Genomic DNA, 23,872 nt, shown 5'->3' with positions numbered 1-23,872 from the left:
ATAGGAGAAGGCCTGCACAGGTACCTTCTTGGGACCAAAAGTCTGATAATAATCTTTAAGGCAATCTCCAACACGACATCATCTTTTTTCATCTATCGTCCCTTCTTGTGGGAACCATGTACAAATATCTTCCAAAAATATAAAAATCTCTACTAAGTCTTTTTTCTTAACCCGTACTCCTCATGCCTTGACAGAGGCCTTTAGCCCCCGGAGAAACAGCTCATGCTTGCTGAGTGTTTGTCCCATAATTGCGTCGCCTCTCTTACCTCACGGATCTGTATCGCAGATGGGCGTTTCTGCGGTGATCTCAGTGCGGATCTTCACTCACCGGCTGGGTGGCGATCCAATGAAGTGTGCAGCGCTGCCCTATGAGGTCGACGTTCAGACCAAACTCCGTTCCTCGAGCCCCACGTTGGGCGCCACTCTGCCCCGGCCCGCGGGGTTTCATCAACAGGAGCCCAAGGGGGAATTGACCTGAATGAGAGACAAACCAGACACAAGGAGGGAGACCAAGACAGGATTCTGATCAAGGTCTCAAACTTTATTTTCGCAGGGCAGCTTATATAGTAATCAGCAAAGGGTAACTCACACAGACAGGGTCATTAGGTTGCTAGGTTACAGAACCATGGGATGGTCCTTCTCAGGACAGGGACTGAGTAAAGTTTACAAGGTTGTTAATTAAAACTAGACAAGATGTTAGGCTTAACAGGCAAGGTTGTAAAAGCATCAAACATTCTTATCAGCTAAGACTTATAGTGTCTTCTTGTTAGAGCATGACAAACAGTGCCAGATTTTCTTATCAGTTAAGTTTTATAGTTTCTTTATGTTACATCCTTACAGCCAGCACCAGACATCCTTATCAGTTAAGTTTTGTAGTTTCTTTATGTTACAGCCTGACAGCCATTTTGGCTCCCGGCACAAACTCAGGGCCTTGCACTTTCCAGGCAAGTGCTCTTCCACTGAGCTAAATCCCTAGCTCCCAAACTTCTGAACTCTTTGCTCTGATTATTCCTGTTACCCTACAAGGCACAAAAACTTCATACCACTCTAAAATATGTCTATGAATAATTCTGTGTCCATCAGTCTAAAAATCATCTGCTCACATTTTACATATTTTTATATAATGTCAATAGAGTCTCTAAATAATATCATCACTTTATTAAGAAGATAACTTCCCCAGGACATTTTTTTGTCCTTCTAAAGAAATGTATGTTTCAGATTGTCACTAAAGCAAAAAGTTTAAAATTAAATTCTTTTTTTTTTTTGGCCAGTCCTGGGCCTTGGACTCAGGGCCTGAGCACTGTCCCTGGCTTCCTTTTGCTCAAGGCTAGCACTTTGCCACTTGAGCCACATCGCCACTTCTGGCCGTTTTCTGTATATGTGGTGCTGGGGAATCAAACCCAGGGCCTCATGTATATGAGGCAAGTTCCCTTGCCACTAGGCCATATCCTCAGCCCTAAAATTAAATTCTTAAGCCAGGTACCAGTGGAACATGCCTGTAATCTTAGCTACTCAGGAAGAGGAGATCTGAGGATCACAGTTCAAAGCCAGCCTGGGTAGGAAAGTCCATAAGACTCTTTTCTCTAATAAGTTATCAAAAAAAAAAAAAAAAGCCAGGAGTAGAACTGTAGCTTAAGTAGTAAAGCACTGGCCTTGAGAGAAAGAAGCTCAGAGACAGTACCAAGGCCCCAAGTTCAAACCCAAGGACTAGCTAATAAAAATAATAACTAATAGTAATAATAATAAATTAAATTCTTAATAAGAAATAAATTAACATCTTACAGGATATATTAGAAGTTACAAATTCTGGTGTCTTAGAAGAGGTGATAATAAAAGTAAATGAAGCAATAGACTTAGCCAATGACCTTGAACTTCCTGTTTAGGTTAAAGGGGCCAGCTACTCACTCTGCTTAGTTATGTGGTCTTTTTAGTGCTGTGGGAGCCTGATATCGTCAGGTTAAATGAGTTTTCAATAGAAGTAAGATATTTGCATTCTATTTTCTAACTTAACATTTTCAGTGGCCCATGCTTGTAATCCTAGCTACTCAAGATCTGAAGATCACAAATCTGCAAGGTTCTTATGTTCAATCAAACAAAAAAAAGCCAGAAGTGGAACTGTGGCTCAAACAGTACCCAGGTCCTGGAACTCAGGACTGGTGCGCGTGTGCGCGCGCACACACACACACACACAAACAGAGAGAGAGACAGAGAGAGAGAGAGAGAGACAGACAGACAGACAGAGAGAGAAACAATATTTTATGAAGAGTATGCTTATAGCAGAGTGTAGCCTGGGGTCCCAGCTGGAAAGTGGGTCACACCGGTGCCCACTGTTTAGAACTGTAAGGATCGTAAGTCTGGGAAGGGTGAGCCTTTGCCCAAGCCAAGTCCAAGCCCATGGCTTTTTGGTGTCCAGGTGCCCCAGCTTTGCTGCCCCAGAGGCCTCACTGGGAGGTTCCCTTCTGGGTCAGGGCCATCTTCCCACCAGGAAGACCTCCTGAGAAGCCCTTATCTAGAGGGCTATTTTGGGACACCTTCTGCACACAACACCTCCCACAGCTCTGCTCTGTCCATGCCTTCCCTTTCACCCCCACATTCTGAAAAGAATATTTGAAATAAAAACTCCTGGCTTAAATGTTCTCTCCCTTGGTCATATCCAGTAATCAAGAGGTTGTGTTCATGTTATTTTTCCCCTTTCTTTTCAAAGTAAAGTACAGAGGGATTAAAGTTTCATATGTAAGACAGTGAGTACATTTCTTGTTCAACTTGTTACCTCCTCCCTCATTTCCTTCCTCCCTCTCCCATTTCCCTCTCCCCCAATGAGTTGTACAGTTGGTTTGTACCAATGGATTTGTAAGTATTGCTTTTGGTATCATTTGTCTTTTTATCCTTTGTCTCTCAATTTTGATATTCCCTTTCCCTTTCCTCCTTCTAATACACGTATATACAGTATCCAGGGTACTCAGATGAGATACAGTGATAGCATGGGTACAACCAGAGTAAGGGAGTATGATAGAAACAAACAAACAAAACAGGATACAGTATCCCATGGCATGTTGAAAACAATTACAACAATGATATAATACTTGTTTCTATAATGTGGATTTCATTTCAGTTAGCATCATCTTATGTGTTCACAAGTGCATACCTACTGGGCTATTTTGGTCTTCTGCTATGACTAGCCTAAACATGTGCTAATTATTCCCTAGGAGGGAAATCGAATCTATGTTTCTTTGGGTCTGGCTCACTTCACTTAGTATAATTTTTTCTGAGTCCTTCATTTCCTTACAAATGGGGCAATGTCATTCTTTCTGATAGAGGCACAGAATTCCATTGTGTATATGTACCACATTTTCTTGATTCACTCATCTACTGAGGAGCATCTGGGTTGGTTCCATATTTGATCGATGACAAATTGTGCTGCATTGAACATTGTTGTGCTGGTGGCTTTAGTACTTTAGTAGTCTTTTGGGTAGATGCCCAAAGGTGGGGCTGCTGGGTCATAGGGGAGCTCTATATTTAGCCTTCTGAGGAACCTCCATATTGCTTTCCAGAGTGGTTGAACAAGTTCACATTCCCACCAACAAAATAATTAAAATTAAATCATATTTAAATGACTTAGAGTAAAAAAAATACCATTGAAAGAATCAACAAAACCAAGAGTTGGTTCTTTGAAAAAAATTAACAAGTTAGACAGACCTCTAGCAAATCTGACCAAAAAATGAAGGCAGCACACCCAAATAAACAAGATCAGAGATGAAAGAGGTAACATCACCACACAAACAACCAAGATTCAGAACACAATAAGGGAATATTTTGGAAAACTTGATGCCAACAATTTTGAGAACCTGGAAGAAATGGACGAATTTCTAGCAAAAATTGATATGCCCAAATGTAACCATGAAGATTTAAACCTTCTAAATAGACCCATATCCATTATTGAAATAGAAACTGGTATAAGAGATCTCCCATCCAAGAAAATCCCAGGTCCAGATGGATTCACAGCAGAATTCTACAAGGCCTCCAAAACAGAACTCAGCCCAATATTTCTGAAACTCTTCAATGAAATTGAAATTGAATGTTTGCTACATTCTATGATGCCAGTATAACTCTTATCTCAAAACCAGACAGGGACTCATCAAGGAAAGAGTACTATAGACCCATTTCCCTGATGAACACCAATGCAAAAATTCTCAACAAATTTCTGGCCAATTGATTTCAACAAGTCACCAAAAAAATCATACATTCTGACCAAACTGGATTCATTCTGGGTATGCACTGCTGGTTCAATATATTCAAGTCAACCAACATAATCCACCACATCAACCGGAGCAAGGTCAAGAATCACAAGATTATTTTTCTAGATGGGGAAAAAAGCATTTGATAAAATCCAGCACCAATTTATGATAAAAGCTTTGGAGAAACTAGGATTCCAGGGAAAAATTCCTGAATATAATTAAGGCTGTCTACCACAAACCCACAGTGAACATTACTCTTAATGGGGAAAAGTTACAGCCATTTCCTCTAAAATCAGGAGCACGACAATGTTGTCCACTCTCTCCTCTTCACCACAGTACTAGAATTCCTAACCAGAGCAATAAGGCAAGAGGAAAACACAAAGTGGATCAAATAGGAAAAGATGAAGTCAAACTTTCTCTTTGCAGACGACATGATCCTGTATCTAAAGAACCCCATATACTCTACTTCCAAATTATTGAGCTGATACAAAACTTTGGCAAAATAGCATGATATAAAATAAATCCTCAAAAATCAATGGCTTTTCTATATGCCAACGACCTGAGGAGTGAGGATGAAATCAGGAAAACAACTCCTTTTGCAATAGCCTCAAAAAACATAAATTACCTAGGAATAATCTTAATCAAAGTAGTGAAATACTTCTCTGATGAGAACTTTAAAAACATGAAAAATGAAATTAAGGCAGAGCTAAGGAAATGGAAAAAATTCCCATGCTTCTGGTTTGAGAGGATTAATATTGTAAAAATGGCAATATTGACAAGGGCTATCTACAAATTCAATGCAATACCCATTAATATCCCAACACAATTTTTTAATGAAATAGAGGAAGCAATTCAGAAATTTCTATGGAATAATAAAGGACCCCAAATAGCAAAAACAATCCTAAGCAGAAAGAATAGTGCTGGAGGAATTACAATATCAAACTTCAAATTGTATCACAATGCTATAGTAGTAAAAACAGCTCGGTATTGGGACAAAAACAGGCCTGAGGACCAATGGAACAGAACTGAAGACCCAGAAATGAACTCGCAGAACTATGCCTACTTAATTTTTGATAAAGGAGCTAAAAAAATAGGATGGAAGAAAGATAGCCTCTTTAACATATGGTGCTGGCAAAACTGGTTCAACACCTGCAATAAATGAAAACTAGAACCTTACATATCACCTTGAACCTAAATCAATTCCAAATGGATCAAATTAAAACATATACCCTGAAAATACTACAAGGAGTAGGGGAACCACTTTGGCTTCTTGACACAGGATGAAACTTCCTCAACAAAGGCCCAGAAATGCAACAAATCAAAGAAAGATTGGACAAATGTGACTGCATCAAACTGCAGAGCTTCTGCAGGGCAAAGGACCTAGCTTTGAAGATAAACAGAAAGCCCACAGATTGGGAGAAGATCTTTACCGGCCATACAACGCACAAAGGCCTCATATCTGTAGAGAAAGCCACAGATCCTACCCACCCCTAACTGTGGTGAGGGTAACCACCTCGGCAACAACCGAGACTGTCACGCTCACCCAGAGGGCAGTAAGGTTCAACAACTGAACTCAAACCTGGAGCCAGGCTACAAGCATGTCCCCGCTGATGGACCAGCAGAAACCAGCAGAAATCCAAGCCAAGGCTGCCACCTACAGGCCCCTGAAAGTGCAAAAACTCCAGATGTGTAAATCACAAAGAAATATTACACATTTTATTAAAGGTAAAACTAACTTTCCAGCTCCAAAAAGTAGTATTACCGAGGACATGGAGAATAAAAAAACAACTGAGGCTAAGGTAGCAGAAACTATTGAAAGCCTCAGGAACAAATTCAGAAAACAATTCCAGGAGTTTAGAATGGAAGTCTTGAAGGACCTTCAGGAAGTCAAGAAAGAAATGGCAGCAAAAATAGATACATTCTACTCCTCCATTAAAGAAGACCTTAACATCCCGAGAAACAAAATGCATGAAAAAAATAGATTCAAAACAGAACTCATTAAAAGAAGAAATTACCACAATGAGAGCTGATCTGGCAACCATAAACAGCTCACTCACCTTGATTCAAACCACAATCAAAGCCACATCACAAATAATTGATCATCTTGAATCTCAAGTCTCTCTTTTGACGATTCAGTTGATAAGGACCGGAAGATTACCACACTCCAAGAAACTGTCAAACTCCAGGGCAGACTAATCCAGGAGATAGTGGACAGGGAGAAGAGATATAATCTGCATATAATCAGAATAGATGAAGGAGAGGAGTACCAGAGCAGAGTGATATACAACACAAATTCAATAGAATTATCACAGAGAACTTTCCCAATCTCACAAGGGAAAACGACACCCAAATAACAGAAGCATATAGGAATCAGAACAGGTAAATAACCTCATGATGCAGCTAAAATGTCTGGAGAAACAAGAAGAAATTGAATCTAAACGACTAGGAGGAGAGAGATCCAGGATTAAAGAATAGATAAATATGATTGAAAATAGAAAGACCATTCAACAAATAAATAAAACTAAAAGCTGGTTCTTTGAGAAAATAAATAAAATTGATGGACCACTTGCAAGACTTACAAAAAAAAAAAGAAGAGAAGAGACTCATATCCGTAAGATCAGGGACTCCACCGGAAAAATTACAACAAATACACACGAAATTCAAACAATCATAAGGAACTATTTGCAGAAATTCTACTCACTAAAGAACAATAAGTTTACAGAAACAGATCAATTCTTAGAGAAGTATAAACTGCCCAAACAGAATCAAGAAGAAATAAATCAACTAATAAATCAATGACTTACAGTGAGATACAGGAGGTAATCAAGAGCCTCCCAAGAAAGTAAAGCCCAGGGCAGGATGGATTCACCAATGAATTCTATAAAACCTTTAGTGAGGAGCTAATACCAATATTCCTCAAACTCTTCCATGAAATTGAAACAGAGGGAGAAATCCCAAACTCATTCTTTGAAGCTAATATTATACTCATCCACAAACCAGGCAAAGACGCAACAAAAAAAGAATTACAGATCAATATCACTAATGAACACAGATACAAAGCTCCTCAACAAAATATTAGCTAACAGCATCCAGAAACTGATCAAGAAAATTATACATCATGTTTAAGTAGGCTTCATCCCACAGACACAAGGATGGTTCAACATCCATAAATCAATAAGCATAATTTATCACATCAACAGAGCTAAGACCAAGAAACACATCATCATCTCAGCTGATGCCCAAAAAGCCTTTGACAAAATACAACACCCATACATGCTAAAAGCCATGGAGAGAACAGGATTACAGTGAACATTCATTAAAACAATAAAAGCCATATACAACAGACCAACTAGTAATATAAAATTAAAAGTGGAGAAACTAAAACCATTGCCCCTAAACTCAGGAACAAGACAATGATGCCCACTCTCCCCACTTCTATTCAACATAGTGCTGGAATCCCTAGCCATAGCAATAAGGCAAGAGGAGGGCATCAAAGGGATCCATATTGGCAAAGAAGAAATCAAACTATCCCTATTTGCAGATGACATAATCCTATATCTGAAGGACCCAAAAAACTCAGTCCCCAAACTCCTACACCTAATAAACCATTTTGGCAAAGTAGCAGGATACAAAATCAACCCACAAAAATCAGCAGCTTTTCTGTACACCAGCAATGTACAAGCAGAAAAGGAAAATATGGAAATAATACCATTTACAATAGCTAAAAAAAGAATAAATTACCTAGGGATTAACCTAACTAAAGACATGAATGACCTATTTAATGAGAACTATAAAACTCTAAAAAGGGAAATCAAAGGGGACACAAGTAGATGGAAAGACCTCTTATGCTCATGAGTAGGCAGAATAAATATAGTAAAAGTGGCCATATTGCCTAAAATGTTATACAAATTCAATGCAATCCCTATCAAGGTCTCAGCTACATTCTTCACTGAAATAGAGAAAGCAACCCATAACTTCATATGGAAGAGCAAAAGACCTCGAATAGCCAAAGCAATTCTAGGCAAAAGAAGCAGTGCAGGAGGTATCAAAATACCAGATTTCAAGTTCTATTATAGAGCCATCATAACAAAAACAGCCTGGTATTGGTATAAAAACAGACCTGAAGACCAATGGAATAGAATAGAAGACCCAGAAATAAAGTCACAGCTAATATTCGACAAAGGAGATAAAGATATACAATGGAAAAAACATAGCCTCTTCAACTACTGATGCTGGCAAAACTGGGCAGCCATATGTAGAAAACTCAAATTAGACCCTAGCCTATCACCATGCACCAAGATCAACTCAAAATGGATCAAGGACCTCAACATCAGACCTGAATCCTTGAAACTACTGAAGGACTGAGTAGGAAAGACGCTAGAACTTATAGGCACAGGAAGGAACTTCCCAAATAGTGTCACAGGGGCACAACAGATAGGGGAGAGTCTCAACAAATGGGACTAGTACAAAATAAAAAGTTTCTGCACAGCTAAAGACATAGCCACCAAAGTAGAAAGACAGCCAACCATATGGGAAAGGATCTTTACCAGCACAGCAACAGACAAAGGCCTAATATCCGTCATCTACAGAGAACTTAAAAAACTAACCCCCTCCAAGCCCAGTAAACCAATTATTAAGTGGGCAAAGGAGCTAAAGGAGATTTCACAGGAGAAGAGATAAAAATGGCAAAGAAACAGAGGAGGAAATGTTCAACATCCCTGGCAGTAAAGGAAATGCAAATAAAAACAACCCTGAGATACCACCTCACTCCAGTTAGAATGGCCTATATTCTGAACTCAGGCAACAACAAATGCTGGAGGGGATGCAGGGAAAGAGAAACTCTTCTCCACTGTTGTTTGGAGTGCAAATTAGTACAATCACTTTGGAGAACATTATGGGGGTTTCTCAAAAAGCTCAGGATAGAGATACCCTATGACCCAGCCATACCACTCCTAGGCATCTTTCCTGAACAACAGTTCTCAGGATATCAAAAAGACATCTGCACATCCATGTTTATCGCTGCACAATTCACAATAGCCAAAATATGGAAACAACCTAGATGCCCCTCTGCAGATGAATGGATCCAAAAAATGTGGTACCTATACACAATGGAATACTACATAGTGATTGGAAATGATAAAATATTGGTATTCGCAGGGAAATGGTCAGAAGTTGAATAAATAATGTTGAGTGATACAAGTCTAGAACACAGAGAACAAAGGGGCATGGTCTCCTTGATATATGACTGTTAGGGGGTGGGGGACAGTAGAGACCAGGTCTGTGAAACACAAAACTTCTTATCAAATTGTATTTCCACAGGTTTGGGTCAGTGACCTTACATTATGTATCTAAAACCAAACAACTACTAAACATAAAAAGGTCTAAAATAGACCTCTCAATGGATCACAATAGCTCAACAGCTATGTATATATGGTCATATAAGACAAGGATAAGCAAACTCTATTGTTGATGTTATGTTTAAAGTTCTAGGTGAATTTCCTTTGGTGTATGCCACGTGGCTACTGTATATGATTTTGGTACACTGGGTATTGTATATATGCCTACCTGATCTAGGGAAGGGAAAGAAAAACGAAGTTGTAAGATAACACAAGAAATGTACTCACTGACCTACTATGTAACTGTACTCCTTTTGCACAACTTGTCAACAAAATTTAACTAATAAAAAACAACAGTGAGATTCCACCTCACCCCAGTAAGAATGTTTATTATCAGGAAATCCAATAATAACAAAATAGAGGGATTGTGACCAAAAGGAAACCCTCTTATATTGTTGGTGGGAAAGTAAACTTGTTCAGCCACTCTGGAAAGTGGTATGGAGATTCATCAGAAGGCTAAACAAAGAACTCTCCTACTACCCAGCAGGCCCACTCTTGGGCATCTATCCAAAAGGTTACAAAAAGAGCACACTAAAGCCACCAGCACAACAATGTTCATTGCAGCACAATTTGTCATTGCCAAAATATGGAACCAACCCAGATACCCCTCAGTAGAAGAACGGATCAGGAAAATGTGGTACATATACCCAATGGAATTTTACAGCTCTATCAGAAAGAATGGCATTGCCCTATTCATAAGGAAATGGAAGGATTTCGAAAAAAATTATACTAGGTGAAGTAAGCCAGTCCCAAAGAAACGTGGACTGTCTCCATAGGGACTAATTAGTGCAGGTTTAAGCTAGTCACAGCAGAGGATCATAAAAGCCCAATAGCTATGCCCTTATGAACACATAAGATGATGCTAAGGGAAATGAACCCTATGTTATGGAAATGAATGTTATATCACTGCTGTAATTATTTTCAACATGCCATGTGAAACCCTAGCTTTTTTTGTTGATGATTCTCTTGTATCCCCTTCCTGTGGTTGTCCCCACGCTTTCACTGTATCTCATCTGAGTACACTGGATACTGTATAGACTGGTATTAGAACTAGGGAAGTGAAAGGGAATATCAAAATTAAGAGACAAATGATAAAAAGACAAACGACTCCTAAAGTAATACTTAAAAAACGATTTGGTGTAAACCAACTGTACAATTCATGGGAGGAGAGGGATGGGGTGGGGGGTGGAAATGAGAGAGGAGGAAACAAATTGTACAAGAAATGTACCCACTGCCTTACATATGAAACTTTAACCCCTCTGCACATCACTTTGACAATAAATAAGTAATTATTCAGAAAAAAGAAAACTCCAAGGCAGTCTCTAGCTGGTGACGTAGCTGTGAGCAGTAAGTTCAAAGCAGGCAGCACTTGGCAGATCACCTGACAGTACCCGCCCCCCACTAAGCATTAGCAATAATGATGATGATAAGTGTGTCTGCTTCAGTGGGCCACACACCCCACTATGCCCTATCGTGGCACAGGTGGCCTGATTCTTCATCTACCTCTTAGTTTTATAGGTATTTATATTAGCATGTTCTCAGTTAGATAGTTTCAGGTTTCTAGTGGCTTCTGGGATGTGGGGCCATATATGTCCTTTGGTTTTGCAAAATTCTGGCTCTACCATTCCAAACAATGGTAGTGAAACCCTATCTGCTATTGAACTGAGTTGCAATTTTCACTATTGTTTTTGTTATTTTTTCAAATCCAGCCAAACATCTATTAGTCCATCACTCAAGAAATGACTATCAACCTACTGTGTCCTGAGCATTGTTCTTTCCAAAGAGTAATTATGAAAGACTGGAAGCATTCTACCATGAGAACCACCTTCTCTGAGATTCCTCTCAGGCCTGCTACTTCTTCTCTCTAGAATCCCAGTGGGAGTCAGTCTGCATGCTTGAGGCTGTCTTATAGTTTAGTGAATGACCATCTTGGGTCAGTCATATGTTTATTTTCAAAAAAGCATAAATAACATAGACATGTCTCTGTGTCCCCTCAGTGGGTCTGAGAAGCAATTCTTGAAGAAGGTACCCTATCTCATTAGAATGAAATAAGAGACACACATTCAAGCATCAGGGCCAAACAAGGGTACCTATATTTACTAATCAGAACTGATAGCAGACAACAGCATTGCCCAGGACAACTGAGAAGACATGTCCACATATCTCAGCTGAAATCTTAAGGAAAGCAAACTCTACAAATAGAATGTATGATCTAGAAATGGAACAGGCTGTTGTCAGGTGGATGCTAATATGCATTTTCCAGGGAGCTTTCCCTGACACCTTAACTGCTATCTTATATTCCATGGCTCTTTGAACACATGCATCCACACTAACACACTTCTCACACTACTTCCTCATTGTGCTCCCTAGTTGTCTCCATGGTGATTGGTTCTGTGCAGCATCCAAATGCTCAGTCAACAATGCTCAAATCGTGTTGAGCTAGCCAGGCACTAGTAGCTCATACCTGTAATCCTAGCTTCCCTGGTAGGCTGAGATCTGAGGAGCACAAGCCAAAGCCAACCTCTGATAAGAAAGTCCATGAGATGCTTCTTTCCAATTGAAGTGCAGCTCTGGCTCAAGTGGTAGAGTATTAGCCTTGAGCAAAGACAGCTAAATGATAGTGTCCAGGCCCTGTGTTCAAGCCCCAGTAACAGCAATAAAAGAAAAAAATGTTGATCTAGTAAACAGTCTAATGGTTTGATTAGTCCAAACATTTGACTGGGGAAGGCATTCATTTAGATAAATATGTTCTTGTAATGTTTTTCAATTTCCAGTTTGGTTGGCCATAGGATTCACTGTATGATTTCAATTCTGAAATCTATGCCACTTTCCAGCTTGGGAGGAATTGCCTGGAGATGCTGTTGGGACATGAAGGATCTATAATGTCCTCTTTATCCTGTTGTTTGAAGATATAGCTAAGCTCTCCTGTGTCCTCATTGGTTGTATCTTACCACACAGTCATCCTGTTCTCTCTACTACTATAAGATGTGTATGTGGCTTGATAGTCTCCTTTGCATTTTAAATTTCATTCAGTTATGGTTACTGGCTGTATAAATCAGGACCCCAGGAATCACACCTCCAGAGTAAAACTCACATTGTCAGAGAAACATGACTGAGTCTGTCATGGCCACTGTTATAGTTCCTTCTTACTAAATCTCATTAGCCTGCCCTGGAAAGAGATACAAGGCAGAAAGAAATATATCCAAGCATTTATAAGCAACTTGAGAAGCTTTGTGTGTGGGTGACTTTAAATAAATTCTTGCCCCCTGGTTGTGGCTAAAAACAGTGACTCCAGGTTCAACTGCTCCTATGTCAAGCCAAAGCCCAAGGCAAGCAAAAAGTAAGGGGACACACACACACACACACACACACACACACACACACACACACTCGGAGAGAGAGAGAGAGAGAGAGAGAGAGAGAAAGAGAGAGAGAGTCCAGAGCACCCCTGAATACTACTGAACCAGAATGACCCCATAGGTAGTGCTGGGGAGGTTAACTATAGAAACAAACTAGGTTGCTCACTATGAAAATCAAACATATGGATCACATCCACTTCTGACGTTCCCCAAACTACAATTCAGCCAAGCGGGTTATTATGTCACCGTGTACTCAGAGTGTCTACAGCAGGAGTGACAATCACCTGCCAACACTCAGATCTTCACCTTTAAATGTTGCTGAAGTCAACTCTCAGCCTCTTTCAGTCCCTGCAGGCTCCCCTCTATCATTGTTACCTATAATTTTGTTACCCTCTTCCAGATGGACATGCTATAAAATGGTCCTCTTGGTTGGCACAGTGGGGTTCACTAGGGTTCAGACTGCACAGTTGTCCTCCGGTCAAGCCAAGGCTTGACTTTGCCTGGTGTCACTTCCTTGCCTGGCACTGGCACATCCTCACTCTCTGGTAATTTTTTTTTCTGAAGGGAAATCCCTCAAGAACCCTGGCCCCTTGTACCTCTGGCTCTGATTCTGCCTCTATGGGACCTAAGCTAACATACTCTGTCTCTTAAAGTTATGGAGAGGATGGTAATTCATCTCTCAACAATTGACAATATACAGAGATCTGTTTCAATAATAGTTTGTGGAACAAAAAAGCTTTCCACATATCTCATTGATATTTTTAAGCATCAAGATGATTTCTCCAACCATGCTCCAGAAGAGACTCTGACTTCTCTTTGGGGCCTCCCTCTGGATGGATAGTCTCCCAATCCTTTCTTTCACTGCTTTCAAATAAACTTACTCTGTTTACCTTTAAAAATTATACTTAGTGAAGTGAGCTAGACCCAAAGAAACATGGACTCTATGGTCTCCCTCATAGGGAATAATTAGCACAGGTTTAGGCTAGTCACAGCAGAAGATCACAAGAGCCCAATAGCTATTCCCTTATAAGCACAGAAGATGATGCTAAGTGAAATGAACTCCATGTTATGGAAATGACTGTTATATCACTGTTGTAATTACTTTCAACATGTGGTGTGAAACCGTAGCTTCTATTACTGACTACCCTCTTGTATCCCCTTCCTGTGGTTGTGCCTGCAGTATCTCTGTATCTTATCTGAGTACATTGGAAACCGTGTATACTGGTATTAGAACTAGGAAACTGAAAGGGAATACTAAAATCGAGAGACACAGGGTAAAAAGACAAACGACTACAAAAGCAATACTTGCAAAACTGTTTGGTTTAAATCAACTGAACAACTCATTGGGGGAAAGGAAAAAGGGGAAGGGGGAGGAGGGAATGAGGGAGGAGGTAACAAACAGTACAATAAATGTATCTAATTCCTAACGTATGAAACTGTAACCTCTCTGTACATCAGTTTAACAATAAAAATTTTAAAAAAAGATTATTGCTCTACAAGCATACTACATGTCTGCCAACCATTTGAGAAGGTCCTGTATTGGGTAGATCATGAATTAGCCCAGAGTTAAATTAGGTATACAAGAAATAGGTTCACATTTTTAATAAGAAGAGCCCTGCCTGGGGAACATCTCCACAGAGAAAGTGCAGAGGGAAGAATGGCATTTAGACAGCACAAACTTGGAGGCTCCCTCTATCTTTAGATGGACAAATCTTAGGGCAGTGGTCCTAAAGGCTCTAGATGAGTGGTGGTGACTCAGTGCTTGTTCAGCTTGTGAAAGGCCTTGGGTTCAGTCTTAGGCACCCCCTCACCAAAAAATATTTCTAGCCTTGGAAGATGGTTAAATGAAGTTAGATGTGAAGGATATAATGATGAATTATTTTGACCTTTTGAGTTCCTAAGCAAAGGGGTTCAACCACCACTGGCTTCATCACCAAGTACAACCTTACCCTTGTTCCTTCTTTTCCACAGAATGTGCTCAGGTGTTCCATACAGGTGGACCGAGATTGGTGCTGTGTAGGAAGAACTGGGAGAGGATTATGATGGTTTGATCAATGTGGCTGACCCCAGCAAGGTAAGACTTTCCCAGCAGGCCTTGGAAACTCATAGGTATCCTTGGTTGTTCAGGAACAGTCCTTGGGCTGAATGGAGGAAGTGTGGTAACTACATGGGGGAAAGATGGGGTGATTAGTCCAGTGACCTTGATCTAGGTCTGTCTGTCAGTCATCAGGGATTTGTTCATTTTGACCATTTACTACACCAATAATTTAGCACTGATCCTAACACTGATTTTGTGTAAGAATCCCGAAGATCGAGGATATCTCAGATGTGGGATTTTAACCACACAATGGGAACCTGCTCAGCCAGGCACCAGTGGCCATGTCTGTAATCCTAACTACTAAGGAGTCTGAGATCTCTGGAAGTGGCGCTGTGGCCCAAAGCAATAGAGCTCTAGCCTTGAGCAAAAGAGCTCACGAGCAGCATCCAGGCCCTGTGTTCAAGCCCCATGACCAACAGAAACGGGGGTGGGGGACACCTACCATTCAAGGGCATAGCCTAGAACTACTGTTTGTCAAACACTAGGAAAGAACTACCACATGGTGTCACCAATTTTTCCAACTGTTTCTAACCATAGACCCAATAATCTTTTTTTTTTTTTCTTCTTTTTGCCAGTCCTGAGGCTTGGACTCATGGCCTGAGCACTGTCCCTGGCTTCTTTTTGCTCAAGGCTAGCACTCTGCCACTTGAACTACAGCGCCACTTCTGGCCATTTTCTGTATATGTGGTGGTGGGGAATCAAACCCAGGGCCTGATGTATATGAGGCAGGCACTCTTGCCACTAGGCCATATCCCCAGCCCCCAATAATCTTAATGGCAGCAAATGTCTAGACCTAAACACAGTTCCCATCTCATAGGTACTGGTCCAATGTGAATCTAACATGGTGAGGATTTTCTTATGGCTTGTCATCCAGTTTGGAAATAAATTTCCAAAAAAGAGCTGAGAAATGTTCAAGGCAATGATGTCACCCCTGGGATCAGAGCCTCCAAAGTGGACCACTATCAAGAACAATATTCATTTGGAGTTATTGGTTCTGAAACCCTGGCCAGAACAGCAAATTTGTGTCTTGATTTCTTATCATCCTGCTCACCAAGAATGGTTTCTCAATCTATCTCCATTCTGGATTCATTTCTACATCTTCCTCTTAGTTTGGTCCCTTGGTAGGAATCCCGTGAGCTTTGAATTTCCAGAACAGTAGAAGACTGTTGGATTGAAAGCCAGTCAGGCCTAAGGGGGAAGGTGGTCTCACACAAGCCCTGACTCATTGGTTCAGCAGACATTCACCCCAAAGTTTGTCCTCCTGCATCTTTCAGGCATCAGCTATGTCAAAGATGTAGCAAAAGAAGTCCTGGATTGCTGTGGCTGTGTGGACATCCTCATCAACAACTCAAGTGTGAAGATGAAGGGGCCTGCCTACAAGATTTCTTATTAAGATTTCATACTAAGGAAGGACCTGTGTCATAGCCAGATAACAAATTCATTTGATCCATCAGATTAACAGGAACCTTAAACACTATTGCTGAGAATGTTGACAGAAAAGGGCTGTAGGAAATATGTTACCATTACATTCCAATCTGTCCATGACACTCTTGCCCCAGTTCTGCTTCTTTGTGCTTTCACATCCACAGCCCTCGTCTCACTCAACCTGTCTAGAAGTGTCTTTTTTTCTTTGACCAATGTTTTCCTACATCAACTTCACAGTTAGATAATGATCCTTTCCTCAGAAATAAAGAGGAAAATGGATTTTTCTCTAAGCCACAAGAGACCCAGTGTTCTTTATTTGTGATACTGGGGCTTGAACTCAGGGCCTCATGCTCTTGCTTGGCTGGCTCTCTCTTGCTTGAGCCACAGCTCCACTTCTTGCTTTTTGTTGGTTAATTAAAGATAACAGTCTCACAAACTTTTCTGCCAGGCTGGTTTCCAACTGTGATCCTCAGATCTCAGCTTCCTGAGGAGCAAAGGTTACAGGCGTGAAACACCACTGCCTGGCCAAGTATTCTTTTCTCTAATACTTATTTGTTATTATTGAGTAATTGTACAAAGGGGTTTCAATTCCATAAATCAGGTATGTGTACAATGCATTTTAATCACTGTCATTCCATCATTCTCCCTTGTCTTTCCCTCTCCCATCCCTACTCTCAACCAGTATTCTTTAAACATATGTTTGTATGTTATTCTGCATTATTTATGTCTCTGTTACACAAATGCTATTTTCTTTTGACCGTTTCTGTCTATTTGCTTGTGGCACTGGGGTTTGAACTCAGAGCCTCATGCTTGCTTACATTCTGTCAATCCCTTCATTGAAACAGGGAAAGAAGAAAATGTCTCCCTCAGACGGGAAGTGGTGGCTCCTTCATGGGCCCACTTGAGGGGGTTAGAAGACTTGTGGGTTCAGATTTCTCACCTCAGAGCTCAATACTCCAGTCTGCAGCCTGTGGTGTTAGGGCTGGAGATGCCACAGAACAGAATCCGATTAAGTCCCTTCCTGTCCACAAACTAAATGTTTACTATAGCAGAAGCCCTTGGGGAAACATAAGCATGCCATTGGGTGCCTGGCAGAGACTGAGAAGGCCTGGTCTCCAGTCATAGTCTCACTAGTCATCTCCATTTCTGGAGCCTGCAGGGATGGAGGACCAATGAGGGAAAAGAAGCCTTTGGGACAGAAAGATGATTTTCTAGACATTCTAGAATGATGTACTAGGGAAAACAATTTTCTCCAGGTCAGGCGTTGAGCGGATACCAAGTGGGTTAGCAAACGGTGTATTGGCCCAACAGCAACTGCTCAGTGGCAACAGCTCACAGAAGGAAGGAAGCAGAGTGGAAAGGGTCAGGCCAGGCTTGATGATCTTGCTCGTTGAGCCTCTCCCTGCTCAGGCACCTGAGTCTCGTCACAGTTCGGAGGGTTCATTTGCTCCTCTCTAACAAGAAGGTGCTAAGCTTCATTGACCACTCTGGAAATTGAATCTCTAAACAACATTTTTTCTTTTTTCATTTTTGCCTCTGTCTATGTTCTTAATTCGATTTATGTTCTTATGTACTTTATGTTCTTTATGTACTTATGTATTTATGTTCTTATTTATGTTCTTATTTATGTACTTATGTACTTATGTATTTATGTTCTTTATGTACTCGATTTATGTTCTTAATTCATTTCATTTCTTCCTCCCACATTGCTTCATTTTAAATGAAATCCAAAGCAGGACATGATGGCACCTGATGGTAATCCTTGTTCCTTAGGAGGCAGGGACAGGAAGATCACTGTTTAAGGGCAGCCCAGAAAAAATAAATAGTGAGACCCTGTCTACCTAAAAGAAAAAAGAATATGAAAAGATTCACATTAGGGAATGAATTGTGGAACTGTAGAGGTGTGTGTGTGTGTGTGTGTGTGTGTGTGTGTGTGTGTGTCTGTGTGTCTGTGTGTGTCTGTGTGTAAAAGGGGTTGTAGAGAATGCTCTGTCATCTCCCTCCTCTCCAAGATTCATTACTGTCACTCCTTGTTTTTTCCAGTCCTACTTCCCAATATGATCTCCCGGAGGACCGGCCAGATTGTATTAGTGAACAACATCCAAGGGAAGTTTGGAGTCGCCTTCCATACAGCTTGTAAGTTGCAAAGGAGAAGAATCGATATGACCAGACATGTGACTAAACAGGGGGAGGGATGTCTCACCCAGAGATGACCTGAGATGGCCCCCTGCTGAGTCTTATTTAATTCCTCCAGTTCCTTTTCTATTTTTGCTTTCTTTCTTTTTGGTGCTGGTAAGGGTGGTACTAGAATTTGAACTCAGGGCCCCTCACTTGCTAGGCAGGCACTCTACCACTGAGCCACATCTCCAACTCTACTTTTCACTGCTTACTTTTAGGATAGGGTCTCACTGCCCACCTGAGTATGCCCCTGAGCTGCCATGTGCCAGCTGTAAACCTCTGGTCATTGCTGGAGCAGGCTCATACACCACATCCAGCCTCCTTTTTGTAGAGGTGGACTTTTTTGTAGAGGTGGACTTTTCTGCCCTCACAGGCCTGGTACCTCGGTCCTCTCAGTCAGCCTCCCCTCTATCTTTGGATGATAGGTATGCACCACAACTCCAATCCACAGGTTCAGAAAGGGTTCTCATGAACTTTCCTGCCTGGAACATAGATTCTCCCATTCTCACTTTTCTAAATAGCTGCAATTACAGGTGTGAACCACTAGCAGCCAATAAAGTTCTTATGTTTACAGCACCCAAAGCATGCAGGTCCTCTCAGAAGATGCTGAGAAGTAAGACATGAAAATTTTCTCCTCCCAAGGCTTGGTCTTACAGGAGGGTAGCGAAGTTCATGACAATTTGAGATGTAGCTTCCCCCCCCCCCCCAATATGGATGCCAGCCACATGAGTATGCACCTCAAATGCCCCTTATCCTTGAAGATGGACAGGTGAGAATACAAGTTAGAAAGAAAAGTATGGATCTGCACCACAAAATGCAAGGAGAGAGGGGGAAACTTTCTGAGGAAGGAAGGAGAAGGAAAGGGCAGAATCACTGTGGTACCTAAGGTCAGAAGTGAGAGAGAGAACAATTCAGGAAACATTCTCAATCCCTATGAATTAGGTTTTGGAAGGCTGGTGATGTGCTTTTTCTATTTATCTATGTCCCACAGTATCAAGTGCAGGAGTTTATTCAATGTCTGTGGGTATACAGGCCAGAGAGATAGAAGAAAGGAGGGAAGAAAAATGGGTAGATCCCTTGTTTGGGTTTGCTTAGGTTTCTGTAACAAGATAACTATTGACTGAGAGGCTTTACCAGCAGAAAATGATGTTTTGACAGCTGCATTGTTGCAGTCTACCACAGTCATGGTGACTGCAGGACTGATCTCCACTGAGGTCTCTGCCATTACCATGTATTTGGTGCCATGTTGCTGTGTCCTTGTGTGACTTTCCCTCTGTCTTTGGTGTGTGTTTGTGTGTGTGTGTGTGCGTGTGTGTGTGTGTTTGTGTGTGGTGTCTTTGTGTCCAACTTTCCTCTTCTCATAAGGACACAAATCATACTACAACTGAACCTCTTTGTGGAGCATTTTACTTAGCAAGATATCTCCAAGCTTTTTCCATTGTTGTAGTACGTGATTTGAGTCTTTTCCTTGTACATCAAAATAATATTCCACAGAAAGGACACGCCACATTTTATTTCTTCATCCCTTGATGAACATTTGAGTTCTTTACACTTTGCTACTATGAATCGCTGTATTGTGAACATTCACGGTGTGATCTCCATGGGGACAACCGTCTTCATTTCTCTTGGTTATGTGCCTCAGAGAGGCACTGTGGGTTCACAAAGGAACTCTGGGATTAAACATTGGAGGAACCTCCAGGTCATTTCCAACGCAGCCACGCACCAGGCTGGCAGTCTCCCGACTCACTGTCAGCATGGGGGAACCTCCTGGGAGGTACAGGAAGAGGCAGGTGCCCAGATGAATTGAATGCAGCCAGCATGAGAACCATTTCTCTTTATTTTGATATTTGGTTATTTAGATATTGTGACATTTCAATGAAGATCAGGATTTTCATCTTTTCCTAAACAATCTAGAGCCCCAGGGCCTAACTTCCCACATAAATGGCTGGCTGGACATGTGATGAGGCCACCCAAGGGCAAGGATTGTGCTTTCTCATTCACCATGGTGTCCCACCCTCTTCTTGCTCATGGCACACATGTTTTATTCTTTTTCAGACCTGTTGAAGCTACAGTGTTGGTGCATGTTCTTATCACATCTGGCTGGATTGGAAGAACCTCTCTCAAAATAACCAGTGCAAGGGGCTGGGGATATAGCCTAGTGGCAAGAGTGCCTGCCTCGGATACACGAGGCCCTAGGTTCGATTCCCCAGCACCACATATACAGAAAAAACGGCCAGAAGCGGCGCTGTGGCTCACGTGGCAGAGTGCTAGCCTTGAGCGGGAAGAAGCCAGGGACAGTGCTCAGGCCCTGAGTCCAAGGCCCAGGACTGGCCAAAAAAAAAAAAAAAAAAAAAAAAAATAACCAGTGCAAGCCATGCACTGGTAGCAGAAAAAATTCATGAGACTCTTATCTCTAACTAACTACCAAAAAGCTGGAAGAGGAGCTGGCGCTCAAATTGCTCAAGATCTTACCTTGGGCACAAATACTCAAGGATAGCACCCATGTCCTGAGGGTAAAACCCCAGGAAAAGCACAAAAGGAAGGAAGGAAGGAAAGAAGGAAGGAAGAAAAGAAGGAAGGAAGGAAAAAAGGGAGGGAGTGAGTGAGTGAGGGAGGGAGGGCCGAAGGGAGGAAGTAAGGGAGGAAGTGAGGAAAGAAGGAAGAAGGGGAAGGGAGGGGAAAGGAAAAGAAGGAAGAAAGGTGTGGCTCAGCTACAAAATGGCTGCCGAGAAAGCAGCAGACCCTGAATTCAAATCCCAGTGCCACCACCACCAACAACAACAACAACAACAAACAACAATAAACAAAACCAAAAGCAGGTAACCATAGTCACATAGCAGCCATGTGGCTATTCTGAATTCAATTTTAACTCTGCCTTGTGCTCCCGTGTTTTTCTCTAAGATGGCTCTCAGTCCTCATCTATAAAGAAAAGGTTATGTTGTTGTTGTTTGGTGTGTGTGTGTAGTAGGGCTTGAGCTCAGGGCCTAGGCACTGTCCCTTAGCTTTTGGTTCAAGGCTGGCACTCTACTGTTTGACTCATACCTCCTCCAATTGTAGTTTTTTTTGCTAGTTAGTTGAAGATAAGAATCTCACTGACTTTCCAGACCCAGCAACTTCAAACTGTGGTCCTCAGATCTCAGCATCATGAGTAGCTAATATTACAGGTGTGAGCCATCAGTGTCAGCCCCCGAGGTGGACTTGGGAGGCCCCTTTCGGCCCGAGCTTGGAGGAATGTGTATGTCAGCTGTTGTGCCTCTAATGCAACTCCAGGGAAGCAGGGATGGGCCTTTCCCACACCAACACCCCCCTCTGGCTGATGTTTCTTCCAGAAACAGGCTCCAAGCATGCTGCCCTGGGTTTCTATGACTGCCCTCGAGCAGAAGTGGATGAATATGATGTGGTGGTTAGCACTGTGACCCCAACTTTCATCCAGTCCTACCATGCAAGGATGCTAGGAGCCCTCCATCTGGAAATGTGAGTGTTCACAGGGAAGCGTTGGGGGTGGGGTGAGGCGGTGGCTGTGTGGCTGGGCCCAATGTGGGGGTTCCTGAAGCATGAGACTGGGGGTCTGTTGATAGAGAAGCTCAACCTCTAGCCAACACACCCACAGGCCAGGCTGAGCTCAGACACTAAAGTTGCCTCTGAGGATGTATTAGGTAAACATCTGCCCTGATGCAGCTGATCCAGATAGAGAGACATCTGGAAGCTTGCCTCCGCCGCAGGTAAAATGGATGCACACAGGTTCTAGCCTTAAAATGAGGCTCTTAAACTGGGTGTCAGTGGCTCATCCTTGTAATCCTAGCTACTCAGCAGGCAGAGATCTGAAGATTATGGTTCAAAACCATCCTAGGCAGAAAGTTCTATGAAACTCTTCTTATCTAAAATAAAAAAGAAACCTACCAAAAATAAAAATAAAAGCCAGATAGTGGAGCACACCAAGTAGTAGAGAACATAGCCTTGAGCAAAAGAAGCTCAGGGGACAATAGCCAGGCCCTGAGTTCAAGCCCCAGGAGTGGCTCCCAAAATAAAGCCGCTTAATGACTCTATACCTTAGTTTCCCTTTTGGAAATTGAGGACTAATAGAAAAACCTATCCTGATAGAGTTGTGAAAAGGATGATGGCTCCAGCTCACTGTCCTATAGGGAAAATTCTAAATACATTATGTCATATTCTAGAACATTCTACCAATAGAGACACATCTTTGCCCAAGGCTCCAGGTCTACCTCCATGAAGGCTCTAAGTGGGGAGGTGGGGACAATGATGTGCTTCCAGGAGGCCCTGAACAAGCTCAATTCCATCATACTGATGCTTGATAGGCCCATAACTCATGTGGCACCCCAATATTCCCTAAGCTCTGCCACAGCCCTACTACTTCCTTCTCAGGCACCTGCAGAGGCACTGAGGCAGGCGCGGGAACCACTTCACAACTGAAGGGAAGCTCACAGGGGTGAAGTGTCACCCAGAGGTGGTGGCAAGCAGAGAGCAGTGGGGCCTGGTATCCCTATGGGTGCAGGAGCCCACCTTTCCAGTCCCTTTGGCGGGGCAGAGGCTTCTCCCTAGGCCACTCCCCGCCCAGGCCTCTGATGCCCTCCCCATCTCAGGGCTCTCAGTCTTTTCCAGGAAGCTGGGCTACGGTGTGCACCTGGTGGTGGTGGTGGAGGAGGTGATGCACATGGTGCGGAGGGAGAAGCAAGAGGTGTTTATGGCCAACCCCATCTCCAAGGTGGCCATCTACATCATCACCTTCTTCCCTGAGATATTTTGCACCATGGTGGCCTGTGAGGTAAAGGAGAAGCACATTGTCCCCGAGGAGGGTTGACTGTGGGAGGCCAGATGTGGTGACCCATTGGAATAAAAGCCTTTCCTTGCAAGGGCTGGCCCTCCTGTCCACTGCCTGGCTCAGGGCCACACCTAACCTTTGGGGAGATCCATGTGGGAGGCAGCCAGCATTCCCAGGAGAGAGCTGCGGGGCCCCTGAGAATCTCCCACTCCTTAATCCAGGATACAGTTCCATGTGCTTCTCTCTGCTATGTGAAGTGACAACTGAGCAAAGACATGGGAGCCATAACGTGTAATACCCGGCATTATACACATACTCTGTGACCGCTAGTCACACAATGGATCACATGAGGGTGGCTGCCCCAAACCATCTGATCTTATGGCACCAAAGTGACTGCTGGA

The 23,872-nt window shown here is 42.3% G+C and overlaps 1 pseudogene; it reads left to right on the top strand.

The window, feature by feature from the left end:
• The first annotated feature begins 286 nt into the window (after window positions 1–286).
• LOC125365745 lies at window positions 287–23,510 on the top strand (annotated as a pseudogene).
• Window positions 23,511–23,872: the final 362 nt, after the last annotated feature.

The sequence above is a fragment of the Perognathus longimembris genome, chromosome 17 (assembly GCF_023159225.1).
Source record: "Perognathus longimembris pacificus isolate PPM17 chromosome 17, ASM2315922v1, whole genome shotgun sequence".
In the NCBI taxonomy this organism is placed as follows: Eukaryota; Metazoa; Chordata; class Mammalia; order Rodentia; family Heteromyidae; genus Perognathus; species Perognathus longimembris.
The sequence above is the reverse complement of the archived record's forward strand: the minus strand, read 5'-3'. Positions and strand labels throughout refer to the sequence as shown.